This window comes from Phaenicophaeus curvirostris, chromosome 31 (assembly GCF_032191515.1).
Source record: "Phaenicophaeus curvirostris isolate KB17595 chromosome 31, BPBGC_Pcur_1.0, whole genome shotgun sequence".
NCBI classification, from domain to species: Eukaryota; Metazoa; Chordata; class Aves; order Cuculiformes; family Cuculidae; genus Phaenicophaeus; species Phaenicophaeus curvirostris.
This window is the reverse complement of record NC_091422.1, coordinates 3,964,488-3,992,391: the sequence shown is the minus strand read 5'-3', so window position 1 is coordinate 3,992,391 and position 27,904 is coordinate 3,964,488. Positions and strand designations below refer to the sequence as shown.

Here is a 27,904-nt window from a genome sequence, read left to right as displayed (position 1 = left end):
AAGATGTCGCTGAAGGGAAAATCCAGCCTGTGGAAGGCTGGCGTTCCCACTTGGAGAACATGGAGCGCCGAGGTCTTCTGCAGGACCCTGGGAGATGCAGCAGCAAAACTCCCCAGGAAAGAGTTATCATTAACCCTCTGAAAGATGCCTGGCTTCTAAAAAGCACTCCTAGGGTTATCTAAATACAGATGCAACTCAGTGTTCCAAGCAGGAGCTTCTGAAGGGGCGTAAACTAGATGTAAACTAGATGACCTGTCAAGGTCCCTTCCAATCCAAAGCATTCTACGATTCCAAATGTTGGCCTGCCCACCAAGCAGTGGTGTTGGCACCTGAAAGGGTAAACCCTGAGGCTTCAACAGGAACGCTCACCCTAAACTAAGTTGCAGGGAAGAGGCAGGGAAGACCCAAGGCACAATGAGCAGCAACATCACAGCAGCACAGAGTCATGGGATAGTTTGGGTCGGAAGGGAACTCAAAGGCCATCCAGTTCCAACCCCTGCCACGGGCAGGGACACCTCCCACTGGATCAGGGGCTCCAAGCCCCATCCAACCTGGCCTTGAACCCCTCCAGGGATGGGGCAGCAACCACTTATCCAGATAACCTGGGCCAGGGCCTCCCCACCCTCACAGGAAAATATTTCTTCCTAAGATCTCACCTCAGTTTTCCCTCGTCCAGCTGAAAACCATTCCCCCTTATGCTATCCCTGCACTCTCTGGGTGCCCTCAGTAGCACCATGTTTTGGGAGCGTGGTAGGGACACCTGAGGAGAACAGGATCAAAGAGTCGATCGCATCCATCAGGAAGGCTGCTCAGGTATCAGGCCTTGGAAAGGAAAGTACCTGTGAGGGACTAGCGTGGGTCTGAGACGACAGACTACAGTCACTTATTTATTAAAGAGCTTTTCTCTTCCTTCTAAAGGTTTTTAAGTACCCCGCTTCACTCTGAGGACAAACTCCAGCCCCTTCGCAATGCTACATCACCCAAGAGGCAGGAAGCTCCCCTCTTTTTGCCAGCCATAAGGATCTTCCAACTCCCCAGCAGTGCTTCCTCTGGAAGGCACTTTCATCTCCAACATGTTCAATTTAGACTCCAAAGCGTTGAGTTATCTCGGCATGTGATGGTGCCACCATGCCAACCACAGCAGCTTGGGTGGGCAAAGTACCGGAGCAAAGGCAAGAGGCTGAATAATCACAAACTTAGACAGGCGTCTGCTCAGTGCAACGCTTGGGATTTTGAGACAATTCAGCTTTTGGTATTGTTACCTGCCTCTTTGAAACAACCGAGTGACAGAATTCCTGAAATAAGCAGAAGGAGGAAAGATTTTAGGAGAGAATAAGGTTTCGAAGGTACCAGAAATTAACTGGTGGCAGTGGCAGAGGGCTCTGCACAGCCCAGACTGGGCCCAAATGCTCCTGCCTGATGGCTCGGGCAGTCCTTTCCATTTCCATTTGTGTGCAAGGATCTGCTTGCAAAAATGCACCTGCTGACCCAGGGAGCATGGAGAAACTGCAAACACATTAGGAAAGAACTAAGGGAATTCTCCTTTCACCCTTCCTCAGCGCAGAGGAAGGGGTAGCACAACCATGGAAACCTGGCCCATGCAAGACATTGATGTATGCCCAGTGCTACCCCTTGGGCCAGGGTGCCAGAACAGTCAATTCCTAAAAGTTGCCCCCTTCTCCCCCTTCTCCTTTTTCTTCCCCTTGTCCCCCTTCTCCTTTTTCGCCCCCCTTCTCCCCCTTCTCCTTTTTCTCCCCCTTCTCCTTTTTCGCCCCGCTTGCTCCCTTCTCCTTTCAATACGCATTTCTATTTTCTCATGTAAAATCCTATTCAAAACCATAACCAAACCCAGTGACACAGCTCCTCCTCCAATTACCTGGCCTTGTTTGAAATCACGGCATGAACTTTGGACCCACAAGGGCGCAGGCACCGGCCCATCCAAGCCGCGCAGCCGCTGCAGGACGGAGCAGAGCAGCCAAGCCCTGGGCCCCTGTCCTGTCCCACATTTGAGCTTCATGTGGAAGCAGTTTTCTCCAGGGCATTTATGATCGTGCACGTCTCCAAGACGAGTCAATCCAGCCCGCCAAAAGGAAAATGATTCCCATAAACCAAAAGCTCAGCTGTGGCAGCGTTTAACACACATGAAGTGCTGTCAGCTGAAGTTAAACACCTTTGTTTTCCCCTGCGACTGCCCCACGCAGTAGCTGAAGGTCACACCACCACGGGCTTTCCCTCCCTCACATGGTGCAGGACCTCTGGCAGGTTAAGTTTGAATGGAAAGGGAAGAGGTCGAGGTTAGTGTGCCCGACAGACTGACAAGAGGCTTCCGCACCATTTCAAGTGTCTCCAATGACACCAAGTGAGCAGCAAAAAGGAAGGGCCAAACTGATTTCCCTGCTCTACAACAACGAGCTGCTCAAGAGCGAGGGTCACCACTGAGGTGCGTGCTTCAGCAGCCACGGCGCAGGGAGTGGCTCCGTATTCCCAGGCTGCGGCAGCGCAGGGGATGCGTGTGACGGGGCACACGGCTATTGTTCAGGATCCCAGACCAGAACTGGTCACCCTACAGCAATTCCCTGATTAAACACTGACCCGCCTTCTCACGCCGGCCAGGCTCAAAAGAAAACGAGCCCGTCCTCTCCCGAGCAAGCTGCCAGGCGTCCCTGCTGCCCACCTCCACACGGAGGTCGCCGTCTTCTTTTTCAGTAGTCTCCGTATCAGACATCGCTCCTAAGGAAACGAAAGGCTGGGGGTTAGGGGAATCTGTGCGAGGCGTGCAGGCAGGAAGCAGAGCTGAGCAGCTCGAGACCAGAATAGAAACAGGAATCGAGCCCGGCATCGAGCGCAGCGCAACGCGCTGCCGGCACAGGCTCCTGCGAGGCTGCATCGGCAGCTCCACACGGCATCATCTCGAAAGGGATGCTGATCGGAGGCAGAGGGCTCCGCGCAGCCTGGATTGGGCTCAGGAGCTGCAGCACAGGGTGGGGAGTTTCCTCCTGGAGCACCGGGGCGGATTAAGCTCCGTTCAAACCCAGACGAAGGGGCGGGAGGAGAGAAAATTGCCACATGGACAAATAGCTGTGCTACCCAGAGAAACAGGTTGCAGTGTGAAACACGTCAATGGGGTGGCTGGAAGGTGAGGGTCATTTTGCAAGCGGCAATCCGAGCCCTTCGCCACTGGAGAAATTATTAGTAAAATTAAGAATTAAAACAAACACACACACAGCCTTCCCAAGCAACCACACAGAAGTGATGGTCAGTATTGCACATACAATGAAAAGCGCTGGCAGAGAAGCCTTGGCCAGGAAGAAAATATTTCCAACTCCCAATATCGGCATAATTTGGGATAAACACCTTCCTATCAGCATAAAACACCATTCACTGATCCTGCTAATCCCAGTGTTCCAGGTCCTGGGCTCCCCAGGGCATTTCTCTGCACATCCCTGGTGATGCCCGGGCACCCAGCGTGCAGCCACCCTGCTCTGAAATGCACACAGCTCTACTCCCTCTCCAGGCAAGCAATAAGACAAGCTCAAAAGGCCAAATGCAAACCAAACAGAAGCATTCCGACATGGAAAACGGAAATAAAAAATAGTTACAAGGAGCCTGAAGTGACCAGCAAGTTCAACTTGAAAAGGTTCTTTTCCCCTCTCCCAAAACAGATAGCCAGAATGATCAGTTTTGAGCTCAAATAATATCAAGAAAGGGTTCCTTTCCTGGGCTGCCCCTCCCTCGGCAGCACTCTCAGCTCTCTGCTGTGTTTCTGCCTGTTGCAGCGATTATTTCCAGGTCAGGGGACGCAGCTGACAGAGCTCAACTTTATTCCACTCCAAGAGCACACAAGCTGAAGTGGCCACTTTGGAAGAATGGAGGATCCAAACGGTGCTCCCCCAACAGCCTCCTGAGTACCCAAATTCAGAACCTACCTGGCTTAAGAAAGGAAGAGGCAAGCAAACACAGCAATACCCCACGCTGCTGGGGATATGCACAGGAGGGCTCCTTCTGCACCAGCCAAACCCTGCAGCCTCACCCTTCTCCCCTCCCCACAAAATCCAGTTTCGTTAAACCCATTTTAGATGGGTTTAGATCCAAGACGAGAACACCTTTGGAAGTTAAACCTGGATCAGGAATTTGGCTGCAGTCGGTTATACCCCTTCCTGCCATTGCCAAGACACTTTAAGGCTTGAAAGCAGAGAGGAACCCAAGTGAAACACAGCTGGAGAAGCAAAAGCGTTTTCCAAAGAGTGCAAAATACCAAGAGTAAAACAATTCCCATTCCACAGCCAGATGAAAAGAAGTTGCCCAGAGAAGGGATGAGGTTTCTCCTTCAGGCCAAAACAAACTAAGGACTTTCTGGGGTGGGAATTCCAAAACTTCTATACAAGCTGCCCCCGTTTGCTTCATTCGCCGCAACAAAAACTCAAAGACAACCTTGCTCTTTCAGGACCCCCCATAACCCTGTCAGCATCCATCCTTCTGGTTTGGCAAGAAAAATTTGGGGAATTAGGGGGAAAATTGCAAAATTGGGGGGAAATTTGGGGAGTTTTGGGGGGGAAATTGAGGAATTTGGGGGAAATTTGGGGAGTTTGGGATGAAAATGGGAAGTTGGGTGGAAAATGGGGAATTTGGGTGGAAAATGGGGATATTTGAGGGGGAAAATTTGGGGGGAAATGGGGAAATTTGGGGGGAAATGGGGAAATTTGGGGGGAAAAATGGGGAATTTGGAAAAATGGGGAAATTTGGGGGAGAAAATGGGGAAATTTGGGGGGGAAATGGGGAAATTTGGGGGGGAAATGGGGAAATTTGGGGGGGAAATGGGGAAATTTGGGGAGAAAATTGGGGAATTTGGGGAGAAAATGGCGAAATTTGTGGGGAAATTGGGAAATTTGGGGGAAAATGGGGAAATTTGGGGGGGAAATGGGGAGAATTGGGGGGGAAATGGGGAGAATTGGGGGGGAAATGGGGAGAATTGGGGGGGAAAATGTGGATTTGGGGGAGAAAATGGGGAAATTTGTGGGGAAATGGGGAAATTTGGGGGGGAAATGGGGAAATTTGGGGGGGAAATGGGGAAATTTGGGGGGGAAATGGGGAAATTTGGGGGGGAAATCAGGGAATTCGGGGAGAAAACGGTGAATTTTGAAGCAAAATCTGGGAATTCGGTGGGGGAGAAGACGCAAAGAATGTGGAGATGGTGGAACTGGGATGGTGGCCAGAAGGTCTGGAGATGCCGGGGGGGGGAACTGGGAGCACTAGGAGGGGGACTGGGAGGTAGTTATGGGGCACTGGGGTGGACTGGGGTGAACTGGGAGCAACTGGGAGCTACTGGGAGGGAGATAGGGAGGAGGAACCCGTGGTGGGATGGTCTTCAGAAGCTTGGGAGATGCTGTAGGAGCTACTGGGAGCACTGGGAGGGGGATTGGGGGTGACTGGGAGGTAGTTACGGGGCGCTGGGGTGAACTGGGAGCAACTGGGAGCTACTGGGAGGGGGAGAGGGAGGAGGAACCCGCGGCGGGATGGTCTTCAGAAGCCTGGGAGATGCTGTAGGAGCTACTGGGAGCACTGGGAGGGGGACTGGGGGTGACTGGGAGGTAGTTATGGGGGACTGGGGTGAACTGGTGTGAACTGGTGCTTACTGGGGGGGTCAGGTGGAGGTGCACGAGGCGGACGCGAACGCGGTGGCGCTGGCGGACGCGGGGGGGCAGCTGGTGCTGAGCGGGGGGGACGACGGGCTGGTGCGGCTCTGGGACCGACGGAGCCTTGGCCACCGCGGCCACCGCCCCGTCTGCCGCCTGGCCGGGCACCGTCGGGGGGTCACCTTCATCCACAGCCCGGTGAGGGGGGGCACTGGGAGGGACTGGGAGGGGATTGGGGAGCACTGGGGGGGACTGGGAGCACTGGGAGTGGCACTGGGAGGGGATTGGGGGGCACTGGGAGGAGGATTGGGGGGGGAAATGGGGGCACTGGGAGGGGGAATGGGGGCACTGGGAGGGGGAATGGGAGGGGATTGGGGAGCACTGGGGGGGACTAGGAGCACTGGGAGTGGCACTGGGAGGGGGAAGGAGGACACTGGGAGGGGGACTGGGAGGGGAATGGGGGCACTGGGAGGGACTGGGAGGGGCACAGGGAGCACTGGGAGGGACTGGGGGGCACTGGGAGGGACTGGGAGGGGGATTGGGGGCACTGGGAGGGACTGGGAGCACTGGGAGGGGCACTGGGAGGAGAACTGGGGGGACTGGGAGGGGAATGGGGGCACTGGGAGGGGGAATGGGAGGGGGGGAGGGGGCAACTGGGGGCCCTAGGAGGGTGCTGGAATGAACTGGGAGGGGAACTGGGGGCACTGGGAGGGGGTATGGAGGGACTGGGAGGCACTGGGCGGGGGGAGCGAGGGGACTGGGCTGAACTGGGAGCTACTGGGAGGCAACTGGGGTGGGAGGAGCGGGGGTGGGATGGTTTTCAGGGGCCTCGGGGAGGCAACTGGGAGCTCGGGACTGGGATTTGGGGCCTGGGGGGTGGGGTGAAGGGGGTTTATACTGGTTTGTACTGGTTTATACTGGTTTGTGTCCCCCCCCACCAAGGGCGACGGGCAGCACCTGGTGTCCAACTCCAAGGACCAGACAGCGAAGCTGTGGGACCTGAGGCGCCCGGCGGGGGACGGGGCCGTGGCCGCCGCCAGGAGGGCTGTGGCCACCCAGAGCTGGGACTATCGCTGGGAGGAGGCGCCCCCCCCCGTACGCACTGGGAGCACTGGGAGGGATTGGGAGGCACTGGGAGGGGATTGGGGGGCACTGGGATGAACTGGGAGGGGGAAAGGGGGGATTGGGAGGCACTGGGAGGGGATTGGGGGGGACTGGGATGAACTGGGAGGGGATTGGGAGGCACTGGGAGGGGGAAAGGGGGGACTGGGATGAACTGGGAGGGGATTGGGAGGCACTGGGAGGGGATTGGGGGGGATTAGGATGAACTGGGAGGGGGAAAGGGGGGACTGGGAGGGACTGGGATGAACTGGGAGAGGGAAAGAGGGGACTGGGATGAACTGGGAGGGGACTGGGAGGGGGAAAGTGGGGACTGGGAGGCACTGGGAGGGGGAAAGGGGGGACTGGGATGAACTGGGAGGGGACTGGGAGGGGATTGGGGGGGACTGGGATGAACTGGGAGGGGGAAAGGGGGGACTGGGAGGGGACTGGGATGAACTGGGAGGGGACTGGGATGAACTGGGAGGGGATTGGGAAGAACTGGGAGGGGGAAAGAGGGGACTGGGAGGCACTGGGCGGGGATTGGGAGGCACTGGGAGGGGGAAAGGGTGGACTGGGGGGGAATGAGGGGGACTGGGATGAACTGGGAGGGGGAATGCGGGGACTGGGAGGCACTGGGAAGGGGACTGGGAGGCACTGGGATGGAATGGGAGGGGAAAGGGGGGATTGGGAGGCACTGGGAGGGGATTGGGAGGCACTGGGGAGGGGATTGGGAGGCACTGGGGAGGGGATTGGGAGGCACTGGGGAGGGGAAAGGGGGAACTGGGATGGACTGGGAGGGGGAAAGGGGGGACTGGGATTCACCCCTATTTACCCCGATGACACCTTAATTACCCCCATAACCTCTGAATTCGCCCTTAATCCGCCGTTAATTACCCTTAATGACTCCCCTAATCCCTTAATGAGTCTCCTAACCCCTTAATTACCCCAATAACCTCTCAATTTCCCAGTAATTAGCCCTTCATTAAACCTTCACTACCCCTTTCCCCCCAATTACCCCCATAACCTCTGAATTCGCCCTTAATCACCCGCTAATCACCCTTAATGACTCCCCTAATCCCTTAATGACTCTCCTAATCCCTTAATGACTCCCCTAACCCCTTAATTACCCCAATAACCTCTCAATTTACCACTAATTACCCCTTCATTAAACCTCTATTACCCCTTTTCCCCCCAATTACCCCCATAACCTCTGAATTTTCCCTTAATCACCCTTAATTACTCCCCTAATCCCTTAATGACTCCCCTAATCCCTTAATGACTCTCCTAATCCCTTAATTGCCCTAATTTTTCCACTAATTACCCCTTCATTAAACCTCTATTAACCCTTTTCCCCCCCAATTACCCCCATAACCTCTCAATTCGCCCTTAATCACCCCTAATTACCCCATATCCCGCCTCTATCCCCCTATTTACCCCTTTAATTACCTCAACAACCGCCCCATTCCCCTTTAATTACCTTTAATTAACGCCCCCTCTCCTCACGCTCCATTTCCCGCCTCGCCTTTCCCGCCCTTTTTGTTGCCATGGCGGCCGCGCGCGGGGGGGGGGGGGGGGCGCGCGCGCGTGCGTGGCCACGCCCCCCCTTTTTTTACGTGATGACGTCACCCCCCACCGGCGGCGGCGGCGGCGCTTCCGGGGGACCCGTCGCTGCAGACGTTCCGGGGTCACGTGGTGCTGCACACGCTGCTGCGCTGCCGCCTGGCGCCCGCCGGGGGGCGCGCGCTGGGGGCGGGGTGCGCCTCGGGAGGCGTCATCGGTGAGCGACGCGAGGGGGTTGACGTCATCGGTGAGCGACGGGGGCGGGAAGGGGAAAGCGCGGGAAAAGGGGGTGAGGGGAATGCGCGGGAAAAGGGGCTGAGGGGGGATCTATGGGGCAGAGGGAGGGATCTATGGGGCAGAGAGAGGGTCTATGGGGCACAAGGAGGGGTCTATGGGGCAGAGAGAGGGTCTATGGGGCAGAGAGGGGTCTATGGGGCAGAGAGAGGGGTCTATGGGGCAGAGAGAGGGGTCTATGGGGCAGAGAGAGGGGTCTATGGGGCAGAGAGAGGGGTCTATGGGGCAGGGAGGGGTCTATGGGGCAGACAGAGGGTTCTATGGGGCAGGGAGGGTTCTATGGGGCAGAGAGAGGGATCTGTGGGGCAGAGAGGGGGGTCTATGGGTCACAGATTGGATCTATGGGGCAGAGGGAGGGATCTATGGGGCAGAAGAGGGGTCTGTGGGGCAGAAGAGGGGTCTGTGGGGCAGAGAGAGGGGTCTATGGGGCAGAGAGAGGGATCTATGGGGCAGAGAGAGGGGTCTATGGGGCAGGGAGGGGTCTATGGGGCAGACAGAGGGTTCTATGGGGCAGGGAGGGTTCTATGGGGCAGAGAGAGGGATCTGTGGGGCAGAGAGGGGGGTCTATGGGTCACAGATTGGATCTATGGGGCAGAGGGAGGGATCTATGGGGCAGAAGAGGGGTCTGTGGGGCAGAAGGAGGGATCTATGGGGCAGAGGGAGGGAATCTATGGGGCAGAGGACGTGACCGCAGCGCAGCAAAGGCATAAAATGGAGGGGTGGGGGGGGCGTGTCTCTATGGGTCCGTGTGGGTCTCTATGGGTCCGGGGGGTGGATCTATAGGGCAGAGGGCACCCCCTGACCCCCTCGTTCCCCCCCCCGCAGTGTACAACGTGCTGACGGGGCGGGTGCTGCGGCGGCTCAGCCGGCACCGCGGCTGCGTGCGCGACGTCTGCTGGGGACCCCAGCCCTGGCGCCTCGCCAGCGCCTCGGTGCGCACCTGGGGGGGCGCCATGGGGCAGCTGTGGGGCAGCCGGGGGGCCCCATCGGCTTCCGGTGCTTTCCGTTGGGTTCTATGGGGTCCCCATTGGGTTCTATGGGGTCCCCATTGGGTTCTGTGGGTCCCCATTGGGTTCTATGAGGTCCCCATTGGGTTCTATTGGGTTCTATTGGGTCCCTATTGGGTTCTATTGGGTCCCCATTGGGTTCTATTGGGTCCCCATTGGGGTCCCCATTGGGTTCTATGGGTCTTTATTGGGTCCCCATTGTGTTCTATAGGGTTCTCTGGGTCCCCATTGGGTTCTATGGGGTTCCTATTGGGGTCTCTATGGGTCCCCATTGGGGTCTATGGGTCCCTATTGGCTTCTATGGGTCCCCATTGAGTCCCCATTGGGTTCTATGGGTTCCCCATTAGGTTCTATTGGTTCCTATTGGGTTCTATGGGTCCCCATTGGTTTCTATTGGGTCCCCATTGGTTTCTATTGGGTCCCCATTGGTTTCTATTGGGTCCCCATTGGGCTCTATAGGGTCCCCATTGTTTTCTGTGGGTCCCCATTGGGTTCTATGGGTCCCCATTGGGGTCTCTATGGGTCCCCATTGGGTTCTATGGGTCCCCATTGGGTTATATTGGGTCCCCATTGGGTTCTATGGGTCCCTATTGGGGTCCCCATTGGGTTCTATGGGTCTCTATTGGGTCCCCATTGGGTTCTATTGGGTTCTATAGGGTCCCCATTGGGTTCTATGGGACCCCATTGGGTTCTGTGGGTCCCCATTGGGTTCTATGGGGTCCCTATTGGGGTCCCCATTGGGTTCTATGGGTCCCCATTAGGTTCTACGGGTCCCCATTGGTTTCTATGGGTCCCTATTGGGGTCCCCATTGGGTTCTATGGGTCCCTATTGAGTTCTATGGGTCCCCATTGGGTTCTATTGGGTTCTATGGGTCCCTATGGGGCAGGGGGAGGATCTATGGGGCAGGGGGAGGATCTATGGGGCAGGGCTGGGATGTGTGGGGCAGGCCCTCTGGCTCTGCCCCACAGTGGGACGGCACCGTGCGCCTCTGGGGCTACCGCAGCCCCCAAGCAGAAGAGGAGGAGGAGGAGGAGGAGGAGGAGGAAGGCGCCCCCCAATAAAGGCCTCTGCCCCACAAGTGGCTCCCGGGCTCTTAACTGGGGGGCAGACGGCGGCCTGTGAGCCCCCTGCCCCATAGATCCCCCCTCTCTGCCCCATAGATCCCTCCCTCTGCCCCATAGATCCCTCCCCAGCCCCATAGATCCCCACACAGACCACGACCGTGGAGAAGCTTTGAGATCTTGACGCTCGCCCCACACTTACGGGGCTGGGCGGGGGGGTGGGGGGTGGCTGGTTATGGGGCAGCGCCGTGGGGCAGGGCCGTCACCTCAGGAGGAGTCGGCATCTGGGGGGAGAAAGGGGGTGGTGTGCCCCATAGATCCCTCCCTCTGCCCCATAGATCCCTCCCTCTGCCCCATAGACCCCTCCCTGCCCCATAGATCCCCCCCAACACCCACCCTGCCCCCCGGCGGGTGCCATCTTGGCTCGGCAGGTGACGAAGGCATCGAAGGCGAAGACGAAGGCGAGAAGGAGGCTGAAGGTCTAAGAAGGGGGGGGGGCGGTCACTTAGGGGGCATCCGTGGGGCTGGGGGGGGGTGGATCTATGGGGCAGGGGGGTGTCTGTGGGGCGGGGGGGGGCCACTCACGAAATCTTGGCAATTTGTTAATTAGCACTAGAAAGGGGTAATTGTTGCCATTTCAGTTCTTAAGTTGTCACTGGAAAACAGGATTAGAAGAGGAAGGATTTCTCTAAGCCTCGGGAGAAAAGCTATTGCCGTGGAATATTGATGCAAGAAGAAATTCTTATATTCTGTGCTCTTCAGTGTACTTAGGAAAATAGTTCACTGCCAGTCATGATTTACTGTTATGATATTTCTCTTCTGTAATTCATAGGAACAATCAGAGAAGGCTGAGTTCTATTGAAGCCAACCTTTTTCTGCTCCACCTCTCTGGTGATTCTCCTACTCTGTTCCCGCTTGGCAGCTGACAGCAGCGAAGCTCTCCTGGCTCCAAGTGCCCACTGTCTGCCCCTGCTCTCCTGAACTCCTGCTATAAAATCTTCCCTGGTGAAAATATCCCAGCAGAGGTGTGCTGCTTTCTGCACTTGGCGTAGGTGCCTGGAGAAGGAGGCTATTCACTTCAGCTAATGCTGGCTGGTGTTTTCTTAATCTGCCTTTTCTTCTTCTACAGACAATTTTCTTAGGTCTGTGTTTGTTAAGAAGAGGTAAGATATCTTCTTTAGGACTAAGTTGTCTTTGAAGTTCCTTTATGAAGTTAGCCTTGTACGTCATAACAGGTACTGGGCTTTATTCAATGGAACTACAAAATGCTTAGACAAGCAAATGATGTAAGGAATAGTGGAACTGTGTGTTGTTTGGAAAGAGCTGTGCAAACTGCTGCCCAATGTAGATTGATGTGCTGAAGATTTATTTCTCAAAATTCAACATTTTTTAGAACACCTCAGTATTATCTTGGATAAATGCAAGATGTTAAATCAAACATGGCTCTTACGAGGGGGAGCAAATGGAACTAAAACAGTGGCAGCGACGAGATGTTCTCACAGTGATTACTTGGGTCCTCGGGGGAAACCATGAAATGGGAAATAAATCACGTTCTGGCCCCCATCAGCGTGCTATGTATCGCTTTTCTTAAGCAGGTCTTGGGGTAAAGAGCATACTAAAGCCTGAAAGGTTCTTGTGTGGGCAGAGGAAGAAAAGCATCACCGTCAGGATGTCAGCAGAGAGGGAGTGAAAGAATGGGAAAGAGAATAATTTGTTTTACCAGCTCCGGGTTGGAGGTGTTCTAAAAATGACTAAAAGAACAGGGTAAGATGTATGTAGATAGAATCCATCCCTAGAGACTTCTTACTGTTTCTCTGCTCCAATCTTCATGTTAATACCTTTGGGTGAAAGAACTAATAATTATTTGTGTTGTAGAGGAGTGGTTTTCAAGGCTCGTTTTAATAGGAATTGTCATGGCGTTGTGAAAGAGAAAGAGTTAAAGGTGTTGTGTTAACAGGACTGGGAAGCAGACGAATAGTCCCGAGAGCTCTTTTGAGAGTGGGGGATTTCATCCAGGAGGAGAAAGCGGCTGCATAATCCTTTCCCCGAAGAGGTGAGTGCTAGAGGATGTAGGAGGAGTCTGAAGATGAGCTCATATTGCAACTTCTGACACCTACTGATTGTTTTAATTCAAGTATTCCAGAAAATCTGTTAAAAATTCATGCAGTTTGTTTTACTTTTCTAGTTTGGAATAATTGCAGTAGACTAGTAGGCTCCCATTTGGTTATAAGCTCTCCTAGATTTCCCCAATATAAACTACTTCATATTGTTCCCCTGGGAATTTAATTGCATTAAGAAATGATTGGCCCTGATAGACTTCTATGGTCTGTGATAATTATAATGGAATAAGATATCCATATAAAAGCATAAAATGATGCTGAAGCACGTGCATTTTTGATCATTAATTAGTGAACTATCAAAGGCATTGCAGATGGAACTGGTTTTTTGCTTTTTAGAACAGAGCCTGACCACTGCAGCCTCAACTGTGTAGTAAGCTTATTTTTAGTCCTTCTTGCTTTAGTGAATACATCTGAACGTGTATTTATGTACATATTCAACTCTGCTGTGAACTTTGTAGTGCTTTAAACCTTCCTGCGGAGAAGTCTGAGAGGTAGGTTTCCTTCTGGAAGAGGCCAGTGAGGCTGCTCCGTTGGTCCAGAAAGCTCTTTCTGTAGCAGTTTATTGTTTTCTTAGGGTGATACCAAATCTCCCCGTACTGGTTAATGGAGCAGCTGGGACCTGCTAACGAGCTGGTTCATAAGGAAACAGCTTACTCGTATAAAAGCAGCAAAGCTAAAAGCCGTTTGAAATCTGTGGTTCAGGAGTACTAGGGTTTTTATTCTCCTGTCCCCCAAAATCACTCTGTGTTCTGCCCATCTGGATTACTGTCAGGGGGGTTGGATTAATTAGATGAACAGATGTCAGTGTTTTATCCATTGCCTGGCATCCTGTCATCTTCAAAAGTATCCACAGCTTCCAGTTGGGACCTCCAGGACGCTGGAAGGATTTCCTCAGAGAAAGGCTAGGAGCTGGCTCCAGTATTTCAAAACCCACGTTACGGCAATCATGACATTTTACTTCTGATTCTGTTGCATTGGGTACAAAGTGAGGGAAAAACACGATTGCTTAAAAAGTGTGAGTGGAAAGGGGTGATTTGGATCTAAATATCTCATAGCATGTATTTCTACTTGTGTTTGTGTATTTGACAGCAGGTATGCATACACATGTATTTTTTCCCTTTTCTTAAATAATGTATGCTTTTTTATAATCAGATGTGCCTTAAAATATGACGCAAAAAGGGATGTTTGTCTTGGCTTATCTTTTCTGCCACACAGACATTCCTGAGCTTGAGCATGCGGGTGGTTAGAGGGTATTTTGATACGGTCTGCTTTCAGTAACGTCCTGTCAGGACTTGGGACTCATCTGCTCCTCTGATGGAACACTTAGGGCAGCAGCATCTTCTGTCGATATTTAGTAGCTGCAGGATTTCAGGTGCCATCACGATGAACCTGAATGTGACCTGAACTGCACTGAAAGCAGGTTGAGGCAGGAATGGCTTTTTATCTTCTTGAACCATGTTCGAGGTTGTGATCGTTCAAACTAAACATGGATCTATGCTAGCAAAGTCTTCCTCAGGGTGGATGTTCCCAGCTGTTTGGACATGTGCAGAGGGTGGGTTTATGCCTTGTGCTGAAGCTTGCGAAAAGAATGTAAAGGTGCACGTCTCTTAAGATTTCAATGGCATTTAGCTGTCAGAACTATGTAACAAGTGCAAATTAAGAAGAACGTAAGTGCAGCATCTGCCAAAAAGGCAGTAAAGATCTACCTGTGTTGTACGGCTGGCCTGTCGATAACTTTAGGACATGACCGCAAGTTTGAACATTTCAATCTGGAACAGATGTTCTGTTTCCAGGTATTCTTTTTGTGGGCTTTTGTTTGGTTTTTTGTTAGTTTGTTTGTTTGTTTGTGCTTGGGGTTGTTTTTTCTGTTATTTTAGCCGTGTAGATATTGACAAGAAAACAAACTAGCCCTAAACTCTGCCCCTACCCCGACACATGCTTGTTCCCACCCTAGGACCGTGGGTTAGCACTCTGCCTGCTGGGGGACTTGCAGCGCTTGGGCTCCTGTTCGTGTACTGACACAGCTCTATGGCCAGGACTACAGGACTCTCTTCTGATTATCCTTAGAGCGTTACTGGATTTGCTCCAAGGAATCTAACTTAGCTGGAAAAGGACAAAACTGAATTAGAAAACAAAATGAGTAGAAAATTGCTTTTTATGTTGTAACGCTTTATTGCCCTGGTTCTAGGCTTTTTGGCTCTGATTTGGGAGGTAGGGTTGTAGAGAAGAAGTTGAATGCCATGTCCTGCTGTCCAGCAACCACATATGTTTAAGGTGCTAGTTTGAGAAAAACCAAAAGAGTTCAATAGCGTCATGGGATTCTGCCACCTTTCCATCAGATCTCTGTATCTCGGTCTGGCCCGAAGCACAGATCTTAATCGGACAATATTTTATTTTCACTCCCCTGCACGTGCAGTCATTTGGAATGATGCCTGGCAGAATCTGCCTCCAGATGGGATGGAGACGTTTCTTTCTTCCCATACCCACCTAGAGATGCTCTGCTTACTTCTGTTTTGTAATTCTTGAAATTCTAATTCTTGAAATACTAATTAGTATCAGTTTGAGCAACATGGGAAATCCACAACTTATTCTGTGAAACACTTATTTTTTTCTGGAAAAAAAAAATATAAATATTTAAGATTTAAAAAGAAAACCCTGAACACTGCTTTTATTTGGATGAACAATAAGTTAAGCTTTATTTAAGAGTAAGAAATTTTGAAACTGCTGTTGTCACAATGCAGAAGACGGAGTGGCAGTATCTTTTGTGTTTGACGGGTAACGAATTAATGCAGAACTAAAAGATCTAATTGTCTTTGTTTGGATTTGCATGAAGAGCAGTCTTTGTTACATTTTCCTGCAGAATGTCTTCCTTGCTGGAGTGTGTCTGGGGTGTTGCCGCATGTGGATAACAAGGCAAAACCTGGAGAAAGCAATCGGTGAGTATGCAGCCCTTGTAAGCACAGGGCTCGGGAAGCGGAGGGTATAGGGACCCGTCTGGACACGCCAGAGCCTCCTCCAGCAGGAAGGGATCGTTCAGAGCCTCATTGCACTGACACGCGCTGTCAGGCCTTGTAGGAGCTGCTGAGCCACAGGGATGGTGCAGAGTCTCTGCTGCCACCAGTTGTGGTCCCAGCTGAGCCCCCAGCACAGCCGCATCCCCAGCGGTGCCGTTTCTGGCCAGAGCCGTTCTGGCAGACGTTGGCACCCGACCGGCAGGAGCTGTGGGTGCTCAGCCCTTGCTGCAGGTCAGCGGAGGGGAGAGCAGCCCTGGGTGGCCGAGAGGACGCGCAGGCAGCTTGAGGGTACTGAGTCTGGCAGGGTTGGCCAGAGCTGGCCAGGATCGGAGCAGCCCCAGCTTCACCAACGGGTCCAGCCCCTCTTCTCCTTGGTGGCTGAGAACTCTGGGTGACACCTCAGGGTCAGGGACAGATGGAAGCTGGACACCCAGCTTGAGGCCGCACAGCTGCCTTGAGGGCAGTGACCATGAAGGGCTGTGGATTTGGTCTCAGGTGGCTTTTCTCTCTGTTCCTGGATGTGTTTTACAGAACTGGTTTCCCTCTGGCTTGGGGATCTGTGGGCTCTTGATGGTGAAAGTGCCCAGGACATGGTGACAGAGATGGGGTTCTGTCCACTGCGTGTGTTTGTGACCCCTCCGTGGGATGGAGGTGGCAGGATGGGACGTGCTTCTGCGAAGGGCTCTTTTGCAGTAGAAGTGGCTGCAGTGTCTCCGTGTCCCCTTTGAAGGAAGGTGTTTACTGTCGCCTTGTGCTGGAGCTGTGCTGAGGCTTTGCCTTTCTCGGACTCCTGGCAGTGCTGTCCCAGCCCGGGGAAGCCCACCCTACTGATCAGATTATTCTTTCCAAGAGGATCCAGGTCCTGAGCAGTCTTACAGGGGAGCGTAAGTTGAAGACAAGTCCTGCAAACTGGAGGTGTGGAGCCTGGTGTCTGTCCTGAGATACATCGCCTGCAGAAGATGCCACCTCCCTGAGGGGAACAGTTCCATCTGATCCAACTCCTGCTTTCTTTCTCTAGAGATGGACACAGAGGCTGTTCAGAAGGTTGTCTTTCGAAAAGGGAATAAAAACCTTAGACCCCAAGCTAAATCCAGCATCGGCAGAAATTATGTTGCTTAGAAAACAGATAATAGAGAAAGACAAAAAAATTGAAGCACTGGAGGCTGAGTACAAACTTGCTAAGTTACGTGACTAATTGTAACTGCCCGTCCCTGCCAAAGGAGCAGAGGCGATGCCGGCCACTGGCACGCCCGGTAGCTGCTGTCCCGTAGTGACCCGGTGTCACCCATCAGGGAGGAGGGAGCGTTGGGGTGGCCCTCCCTGCTGCAGGGATGGGATTTGTCCATGTAGCTGAAAGGAAAACTGGACAAGGATCAGCGCTCCCCATGTGCTCTCCTGGCCACCTGAGTTTTGTTGGGTGGGACAACCTGTCCGAAAGGCTGGGAGCGAACTTCCAGGCACCAGCGCTGGAGAGGAACAGAGAACGTCTTGGCCATGGCAAACGCCCTGTGAGCTCTCCAGAGGGGCACAGGATGGACTGACATTCCCAATTGCTCCTCCAGGTGTGCTCGGCGAGACAACCCCAAGTGTTCTGAAGTCCCAGAGGACCAAGAGTGTCAGAGGGCCCCCACATGAGCAACTGCACTTGACGATGGGTGCAGTAGGAGCCCTGCATTCCGTCGTGATTGTGATCCTGGTGTGCGGTGTCATGATCTGGATGTGGAGGAGGAGAACACGGTGAGTAACTGATTGCCCCCATGGCTTCCTGCAAGGGCTGCTCGTAGCCACAAGGCATTTCTGCTCAGGCTGCTGGGAAATGGCAAATGAGGTCTTGGCCAAAATTCACTGATAAGGTTTTGGTTATTCTCAGGTGCTTAAATTTGCATCTGAACTCCTGGGCCTTCTTTATAGGAGCCCCCTCTGACCAGAGCTGAGGTCGGCTCAAGCAGATCCTGCCTGGACATGCTCCTATCACGTTGTTCCTAAGGGGCAATCAAGGTGGGGGTGTCATTTCCCTCCCCACCAGATCTCCATCATCAGAAGTTGGGAACAAAACGTGCTGTAAGGGCACATCCTGCAAGCAAAGCACAGGTCAGTGTTAATTGGTTTGAAGAGCATCCCCAAGAGTGGAGTTTGGGGACGTCCTGGGACCTGAGGTGTTAATAGTGTAATTACAGAGCTGTGTTTGGCCAGGGGGATTCCCATTCCCTGGATGGCTGCTGGGAGAAAGCTTTTCATCATGTTTCCACTAGTAAAACTCGGTATCTTGGGTTTACAGAAGGTCTCCCCAAAGGCGCTGGTGGGGTAAATGTCTGGTGGAGGAAAGGAGCAATGTTTAACAGGGCTGACTTTAAGTTTACAGGAATACCAGGTAGTTAGAAGTTGGTGGCTGAAGCCATTAGAAAATTTCCTGTATTCCTTTTGTATGCGGCATTGATACTGTCAGGTCTTTCTGAGGTCTGGGTGTTAACAGGAGATTAGAGGAATAGAAAGTGTCTTTGGTCAAACTCTGACCCACTGGAAAAAGTCAGAACAGCGAGGCTCCCGCTCAGTGCAGAACTGAAACTGTTGAGCAGAGGGCAGTTATCTGAAGAGTTGGGCAACCAAGAATTTCATCTGTACTGGCCATGGATAATGAAATGACGATGAGGCATCGCCTCTTGGTTGTGAAGCCAGATCTAAGTTCAATTCTAGGATTTGGGGAGTTGAGGGAGGGAATTTTGCTTTTGTGTAGCTTATATCAAAATTGATTTGTCCTCTGAGTTTCCAGAAGGTGTCTGTAACCCTGAAACCAAACCTGTACCATATTCCAAAAGTCAGGTTTTGGAATCTTGAGCTCATGGTGGCGGGGCAGAGCAGCCTGGCCTGTATCTGTGCTGGGGTGCTAGTTTTCTACAGGGATGAGCGCGAGGAAGGTGACTGAGGGGTGCTGAGTGGTCCCACTGCAGGCTCAGTGTATTGTCTTGCATGTGCTGAGGGACCAAAGGAGGCTGGTGGATTTCTCAAGTTTAGAAAAGGAAGGGGAAAAGGCAAAAAGGAAGCACGCATCTCAATGGTGATGTTGTCAGTCACGCTTGTTGAAACTGCCCTGGTGAAATCCTTTGTGTGCATCGGTGTGGTGTTTGCTGTCTGTCTTTTGGGAGCATCTTCATCCAGTACAGGAGGAATTTTTTGTTTTATCTTAACTTTAATTTCCTCTCAGCCTCTTCCACCTCCTTAGAACCAAACCACCATGGGAAGAGAGGCCATAGAGTATGACCTGGAGCTGGCCCTTTAGAGGGCTGTAAAAGGCAGCGGGCTCAGGCTGGGGTGTTGACCTCAGCACAGCCAGTTGCACCTTAAATAGATCAGATGAAAATGTTCCTCGCTGGAGGATGAGCAGTGTTTCCTCGTGAATGAGGATGGTTGTTAGTCTGTGCTTGTTTCTCAGCTTGAACTCTCTAGACTGGTGGCGGAGGAATTGGAACCACTTGTGCGTTGAGTTTTGGGAGATGGAGACGGGCACGGCGAGTGTCTGAAATGCAAACTTGAGGTGTGAGGTAGGCTCTGTGGAGCCTCCTGCGATGCCTGTTGGGTGTTGTTGGGTTCTGTGCCCGCCCCCCGAGTACCAGTGCCCGTTACGTAACGGCGTTGCCGTGCTACCCCGAGGTAGCACACGAGGAGAGTGACAGTTGGAGACAGTCTGACAGTTAGAGACAGTCTCAGTTGGTGTGCTCGTGACAGCCAGGCTGGTTTTGGTGCGTCTGCAAGGTTCGGTGCCAGTTGAAGCCATGGCTCGTAGGCGCACCAAGTTTGGCTGCGTGTACCCGTGGTGCATCTGTAAGCAGCGCCGCCATGGGCCGACCAAACAAGTGCGGCCAGATACTCTGAGAGCTCGTACCCCGAGAGCTCGTACCCCGAGAGCTCGTCGCCTGATGATTTTCTGGGTCAAGGTACTGGTACCATGATAGCGCAGGCAGCGTAACTCCAGTCGAGCCGTTTGAAGAGGTGGCAGAGGTTTAGTCTAGGGGAGGGCTGAGAGGTGGGAGGTTGAACCTTGTGCCCCTGGAGATAGTGTGGATGCGATGTGGTAGTGGTGCTGGATGTTGGGACTGCCAGGATCTGACCCAGCCTGAGCTCTTGGTAGCTCCAGAGGATGTGGAAGGTACTAGAAACAGCAAAGGTCAGCACAGCGTCTCCACTTTGAGGATTGCTTTTTGGAAGCATTAATGTTTTGTTGATAACGCCTCTTGCAGTCAAGACACCGTCTTTTTTGTGTGTCGTTTTCTGTTTGCCACGACTCCTCTGTAGAGGTTCCCTGCCCTCGACATGGTTGGTGTTTCCCAGCGGGTTGAAAGACGCTGGGAAAGCTGCTGATTTGGCACCCGGGTCCTCTTCCTCACCTGCTGGTGGTGTCACCAGCCTGTTCAACTGCTGCTGCTGTAACCGATTTCTAGTTTGTTGATCTTGATAGAAAGGGTGCAGAGGGATCGGGGAAGCGTGGGTGGTTTTATTCTCTGCCATGTTTTCAATGATTTAAATCCAATATGACCATGATCCTAGCTGAATGGTTCCTTTGCAGCAATGATAGGATGAGAGGACATGGCCTCAAGTTGGTCCAAGGGAGGTTTAGATTGGGTATTTGGAAAAACTTCTTTACTGACAGGGGCTGCCCAGGGCAGTGGTGGAGTCTCCATCCCTCGAGGGGTTCAAAGCACATGTGGACACGGCACTCTGGGTTTAGCAGGCACGGCGGTGTTGTGCTGACAGTTGGACTGGATGAACTTGGAGGTCTTTTCCAACCTTAATGATTACGTAACTCCCTGGCTGTGGGGGCTGTTTGAAGACACAAGGGCAGAGCACTCTCTTCTACCAAGACCTCATTTCTTTACTTCAGTGAGGTCTCATCCAGATTCGGCCTCGGGGGTTGAGCGGTTGGTTCCCTGAGTCTGCAGGATGCTGTTAACCAGCATGGCCACTGGTCAGCATCTTCTCCGCTTGCTGACTTCCAGGCCCCTGGGGTTTGGTGCTCGCCATCCTCTGGCCAGGCTGATGATGGGAGGGAAGCAGCTGCCGGATTCACAGGGCTCAGCTTTGCTCGCCTTTGTACCTGCACTCCAACAACAGTTTGCGCTGGCGGGGCCGTGTGGCGCATCACGTGCGCGGTGCTGTTTCTGCCGGGGTCCTTGCCCATCTGTTCCCAGCTCTTTCTGGGTTATCGGGCGCGGGTCCAAGTCCTCGCAGGCAGCCGGGCTCCACGGCCAGAGATTACGAGCAGTAACCTTCCTGGCAGGAGCGGCGTGGCTTTGCTTTTATGCAGATTAGCCGTGTGCTTCTCACTTCAAGGCGTTCCACAGGAAAAGACGTTTCCTGTGTTTGCTTCTTGGTGGGCGGCTCCGATGATGCATCCGTGGCCGAGCCTGCTCTCAAGGCTCCGGAGAGGGATTCCGGCACGCTGCCCCCCGCTTTGCCTTCCACCTCCACCGCTCCGTCACCACAACACAACCACACACGCGCTCGTACTGTTGGTGTCATTCATTCAGGGCCAAGATTGCTTTAAAAAATTCCCTTGGCCCCAGTTCAAACAGGAGTACAGCTGGGATGTGTTAGATTTCAGGCAGTCTGCCCTCAGTTTGAGATGAGTTATAAATAGCAGTGCCGACTTCCTTAACTACCACTCTCTGAGGTAAAATGCAGGTTAGTTACTGTGGGAATCAATTAGGGCTTCTCGAGCTTAAACAGGCAGGAATGCTTTGTATTATTCTTTAATCAGAAAAAAATGGACAACAAATCTGGTCAGGAGAAGATTTCAGGCCCAAGGTGAGAGCTTAGGGCTTTTTTATTATGTATAAATTCTTGGCCTCTCAGTTTCTGGGGCAGTTGTGGCCGATGCCCACAATTGCCAGTAATTAAATGATGCTGATTTGAAACCTGTGAGTTCCGTAAAGGGCTTTTTTCGTTTTCTTTTTCTGACCTGATAAATACAAATAGGTGATAAGATGATGGGTGAAAATTGGAATTGCATTTTTCTTACCGTGGTGGTTGATTCTTGCTTCTAAAGTGGAATTTGCTGCTTCCCTTTACTTATCTTCCTGCTGGGAGCAGTAAACCAGTCCCCTCCAACTGAACCAAACTGCTCTTCCAAGAGGCCAAATTTCTCTTCAGCTGGATATGCTCCACTTGGAAGCTTTTTTTCTGTAGGGAAAAGCCCGGTGTTTTGAAGAACAGCTGGTTTTCAGGGTGCTGTTTTGGTTTTGGAGGCCTGACCCCGTACATCACACAGATTTGAGAGCTTTTGAACTTCATGCTGGCTTTGGGGTTGCTGTTAGAGGCTTTTTCTATAGAAATCATGGAATCATAAAATGGTTTGGGTTGGAAGGGACCTTAAAGCCCATCCCGTTCCAACCCCCTGCCATGAGAAATATGTTATTTTCCTGGGAGCTTGGCCATCTCTCCGGAGCGCCGGTGTATGGTTTACAAATGGTACCAAACAACTTTTGCTTTTGGAAGTTTCACTGGTGGTAGGTCTCCGTTTTGCCAGGTTTTAGTACTGAGCAGCGTTAGAAAACAGCGGAGATGGCGAGGTTGGAGAGAGAATAGAAGCAATTTCTGTGAATGCAAGGAGGTGCAAGCAGGGGGTCTGGACTTCAGTGATCAAGGAGCAACACTTGCTCTCAATTATGTCTCTCTGTGGCAAGGCCTTTGCTTTTGAAGTGTAATCGCAGTCATCTACTCCTGCGGTTTCCTCTTGAAAGGATTCCCCATGTATCAGTCCCGAGAAGAATCTCCAGCCTTTTGCAGTCGGGAGTTTGGTATTTCCTTATTTATCCTGAAGTGTTCTCTCAAGCCAACAGGCGTCTCCTCCTCTCGGGTTACCCATCTCCCTTAACGTGGGAGGACAAAGGAGCAGCCTGGCACCTCTGCTTCCCCCAGAGTCTTCACGTGAGCTCTTGGATTGATCCACACTTTGCTGCGGTTCATCTTTGACTGCTCTTTCCTGGAGGCACGCATAGTGTAATTACCTAAAAGGATTGGGATAGTGGATTCAAGAAGGCTTCCTGGTGGTAAGTTCCTTAAGCTGGAGCAGCACTGTGAAGAGGAGAGCAGTGAAAGCCCCGTCAGCAAGAGAGGTGGATGTCTTAGGTAGGAAAAGTTGAAGGAAGAATCGATGTATTGCAGCATTTGCAATGTACACAAAGCACAAATGAGCCTGTTGGTTTGCAGCAAGTCCAGAGCGTGTGTATGAAATAATTCCTTCGTTAGAGGATAATTTCTTCTGTTCATGGAACTTTTATCAGGCTGTGATTTGGAGCGATGCTCTTTGTGTTGGTTTTTAGCATCCTTTGTGTGCTAGGGCCTCGTGGAAGCGCTCAAAGCAGCGCTGTTGGAAAGCATGTTGCGCGCTCCTACGTTGAGCACTCAAGGTGATGGCTTGGTCACCTCCTGGAAATATGTTTGGGGTTTTTTTTTCTTTTATCTTTATTTTTTATGGCTGTATAAACAGTTCCAGTGTTTTTGAAGTCTGTTTAGCGGGGGGGTGCAGGAGAAGTTTGACTTGCCAAAAGCTGGGAAGCACTCCTGGTGGCACCACTTTTGCATACCAAAGAGGATAAGGTGGGGAGGGAGATAACGTCAATAATCTCAGGTGATACCCACAAGGCAAGGCTGAGGGACAGTTGTTTGGAAGATGTAAACACAATTTGCATCTACTGGGATATGGAAGCTCCGCATGGGTGCTCCCATTCAGGAGGAAAGTCACTGTAGTTCTGGGATTCAGGCTGCCCCCATCAAAGACGTCTTTTCTTCCTGACCCTTTGAGTGGAAGCTCCTCTTCGGAGCGTGGCACAAAACCCTGTGGGCACATGTTCTGCGCTGTGGGATATGGCAGGGATCAAGAGCCCCTCCGGGCTCCTTCCTCAGAGGTGCTGCAGCCTCTCTCCACGTTACTCCTCAGCAGCAGCGTCTGTGGTAACTTGAATGTAACTTTTCCAGAACTGGTTTTAGTACTGGTATGGACCAAAATGGAAACGGCCAGCCCAGCTGAGTGTGAGCTGGGTGTCTCCGACCCTCCTCAATGGAGAATCGTACTGTGGTTGTGTGTGAACAGCTTCTGTAGGGCGGCAAACGCTGTTTCCAGGTGTGTCAAGGCTGAAGTGGAGTGGAAGGAGAGGACTTGGACTTGGTTCTTCCTTGATTTGTGCCGTATTTGTGCATATTCACTTAAGGAAACCTGCTTTCATTTGCATGAGTAGCCCCCCTTGCCAAAAGCGAGGTGCTTTTCCCACTCTCTCCATTCCCTCCTGTGCTCCCGCTCCTGTTGCCCCAGCAGTGCCCCGTTAGCTCCCCGTGGTGCCCCTGCTCCCTCCGGTTGGCACGGGGAGGTTTTCCTGGCAGCCGAGGCGCAGCAGCCAGCTGGTCAAACAAATGTTTTCAGGGTCTGTGCGTTGGGACTTCAAGCTGTTCTGGCTTGGCAATTGAGTTGGATTTTCCAAAGTTTCACATAGTGCGTGGACTTTTTTCCATCCAGCCCCTCCAGGAGGGTGGATGCTGCGAACACAGCTGAGAAACTGTTGTGGTCTCTGGGATTCCTTAGGGTTTGCAGCAGGAGCTGGCTTTGTGCCATACTTGCCTGTGTAGACCTGCAGTGCCACTCCTCAAGCACCTGAGCTGGGCGAGGGAGGGTGGATCTGTACAAATACCACCCCGGGGCTGGTTGCAGGAAGGAGTGGGGTAAGAGTCCATTGTCATGGAGATCTGCTGGAAGGCATCTAATTGGTGTTAGTTAGGTCATCCGGAGATCAGCAATCTGTGTTCAGTCCCAGATGGAGGTTAAAGACTGTGCCTGGGAGTCATTTAGAGGTCACTATGCCAAAACCAGTCCTTGCTTTAGGTGGAAAACTGCCATTTGGAGGTTTATAGCATTTTCGGGAATTCTGATGGATACATTTCGTGTCCTGGCTCCAGGCAGTGGTAGTGCAGGTCAGGAGGTCCTTGGAAGTTGCCTTCATTCACTCATCCCATCCTGCCTGCTCTAAACCCCAGGGACCTGGCTTCAAGGCTGACAAATTACTTTTTCATGGATCTGGAGAAATTTGATTTAGAAATCTTTATTCTACAAAAAGCAGCAGACTCAAAGCACATATTAAAAAAGGCAATGGTTTGGGTTGGAAGGGACCTCAAAGCTCATCTAGTTCCAAGCCAAACCATTCGATGACTCTGTGATTCTATAAAGTTCTCTTCTGGGGTTTTGGGAGATTGTGAATGATTCCTGTGTGTAGCTGGATGTACATCACGTGTCACAACTTGCCTTGCAGGCTTCAAGCCCGATGGATCAGATGGGGAAGATGAGGCCTCAGCCGTACGGAGGAACCAACCCCTACACACAAGAGCAGGGACCTCAGGCGGGGCCACAGCAAGGACACGGCTATCCAGGACAGCCCTACGGGCCACAGACTCCTCAGAGATACCCCATGGGAATGCAAAGCAGGGCACAAAGTACAATGGGCAGCCTCTCATGTGCACAGCAGGTAGAAGACCTGAGCTTCTGTACTCTCTGTTCACAGCAGGGGCGGGTGAGAGAGCAGCAAAGTGCTCCAAGGGACCAGCATCAGCCAGGTTGGAGTTGGCTCCTTGGGTTAAATGACATTTCTTTACAGCACCTCATCTGGATCCAGGGCTAATGGATGTATGAGGACCTGTGGAATCCTTGCTTCCAAAAGCAGCAGAGCAGTGAATCTAACAAGGGAAAAACAAACAGTGAGGGTAGCAAGATACTCTTCCCTCTGTGTTCTGTATAAGACAGAGCTGTACTTTACTGAATAAATCACTTCCAGGTTGGATCCAAGTGGCTCCTGCTGTAGCGTGGGCAGGATTCAAAAGGCTGCCTTGTTTTTTGGAGCAAGCAGCCTTGCCTTTTGATGCCTTTTGACTGTCACTGAAGGGTGGTCAGATAAGGATCACTAAGAACTTAGGGTGCCTATTGAGGTTCTGTTACTGCCAAGAACAATGGTGGCTTTTGCTGTTATCTAGGAGGTTTCCTTGTGTAGGAGGTGGCATTGCCAGTTAACTGTTGTGCTCCAGTATCTGAATGTTTCACTTCTTGAGCGTAATCTTGTGTGTACATAAGATATCTTCATAACTGATCTAATTCTTCCCTCCTCTTCTGCAGATTCCTCCTTATGGACAGCAGGGCCCCAGTGCGTATGGGCAGCAAAGCCAGACTCCTTACTACAACCAGCAAAGCCCTCATCCGCAGCAGCAGCCTCCATATTCCCAGCAGCCTCCATCCCAGACCCCTCACTCTCAGCCTTCATATCAGCAGCTGCAGCAGCAGCCTCAGTCTCAGCCTCCGCAGCTGCAGACATCGCAGCCTGCCTGCTCCCAGCAGCAGTCCCAGCCGTCCCATCAGCAGTCTCCCACTCCGTATCCCCAGCAGCAACCCGCAGCCCAGCAGCATCCTCAGAGCCAGCCTCCCTCCTCGCAGCAGCAGTCGCAGTCGCCCTACCAGCAGCAGCAGCAAACTCAGCAGACGGCTTCCTCGGTTCTTTCTCAGCAGTCGTCCTCATAGCCTCCATGGCAGCCGCAGCAGCAGCAGTCTGCCTACTCCCAGCAGCGCTTCCCCCCTCCTCAGGTAGGGCCGCTCTGCTTTATTTCGAGCCGTAAGGGGTTCTTAAAGAAACTTGGGCAAATCCTTTTCGTTGCACGCTCAAGTCAGTTGAATTACGGGTCAGCAAGCTGCTTGGAAGGATTATGATAATGTCTGTGCTGCCTTCTCTGTTGTGTCTAGATCTCCATCTCCAAGATGTGGTGGTTGTAACAAGTTAAGCCCTGCTGATGCAGCGGTTTTGAGGACTGGTGTGGTGTAAATTTTGCCGGTTGGCAGTACCAGTCTAAAGGATTTTTGTACTGGCACGGTTGTGGCCTGTGAAAGTTCTCCAAGTGGTCTACAGAAGTGCTTGGATTAGCACAACAGCAGAGCAACAAAGAGATGGTGATGGAAGACTTTGCTCTGAAATGTAAAACTCTGTTTTAATAGTTGTTACTGGTTGTGTGAAAATCTAGCTGGGACCTTTCAGCAGATGTTGTAACGCACGATTAAAATGGAGGTTTTAATCAACTTGCCTTGTTTGTGCCCTGAAGTGCTCAGAGCTGTTGTAAGACCTTAGAAGATCAAGAAGCTACGTGGACGGTCTCCCAGGAGAGTCCGTGCCTTTCAGGATCTTTAAGAAGGGAAATCCAGAGCATTACCCTTCTGTCATGTTTTAGGGTTCTGCTCCTGACCGTCGCGGTAGCAGTCTGGCGACGCTTATCCTCCTGTCGAACTGTAGGCGTTGCTGGCTTCAACTCTTTGCTGTCTTATTTCCTGTTTTGGGCAAATTCCTCCACAACACAAGAATATACCAGAGAGATTCCAGCAGAGCCTTGATTTTATTCCCATTTGTGGGGTTTTTTTTGGTGTTTCTTGCTGTTTCAGGAGTTATCTCAAGACTCGTTTGGGTCCCAGGCGTCGTCTGCTCCCTCAGTGGCTTCCAGTAAAGGGCAAGAAGATATGAACTTGACTCTTCAGTCCAGGCCTTCTAGCCTGCCGGTGAGTGGGGAGCTGATCTAGAAGTGAACGGGGCGAGGGCAATCAGAAGCACAGCAGGATAAATTAGCACTGGTAGTATTCTGCATGGAGATGGGAATGATGGAGGCTGCCTGTGCTTTTTACTAAGTCATTAGCTTCTGGCTTCCCACTGGAGATGAAATGTAATTTACAGAAGTAATGGATTTGCGAGTAACGTTTAACCCTGAATGGTCTGGTCTGCGTGTTGGAGCTAAGAGGGTGTCTGAGCTTTGTTTGCAGTGTCTGAAGTACCTGACTGCTGTTGGAATAGGCCCTGACCTGTGGTGATGGCATCTCGTTTATGTCCCACTCGGGTTCCTTGCCCGGTGTCGCAACGGTGGGTAGAGAGTGGCCGTGTGCTTCCCTGTCGGTGTTGTTGGATCCTTGAACTGCTGGTTTCAGCTGCTTTGGCCCAATCTAACGGAACAATTGTTGAAAAAGACAAGTTTCTTAGTACCCAGGGTGAGGAAGATCAGCCCCAGGTAGAACCTTCCTTGGCGGAAGGAGAATTAAGTTGTCTTTTCTGTAC

At 52.1% G+C, this 27,904-nt stretch overlaps 1 long non-coding RNA gene across 1 annotated transcript in view; it reads left to right on the top strand.

The window, feature by feature from the left end:
* The window catches only part of LOC138732447 (uncharacterized), a 251,304-nt gene extending 223,952 nt beyond the window's left edge, over positions 1 to 27,352 (top strand). The window contains exon 3 of the long non-coding RNA XR_011339277.1: positions 27,244 to 27,352. This is a non-coding gene — a long non-coding RNA (uncharacterized lncRNA). The remainder of the gene's footprint in view (positions 1 to 27,243) is intronic.
* The last annotated feature ends 552 nt before the right edge of the window (positions 27,353 to 27,904 follow it).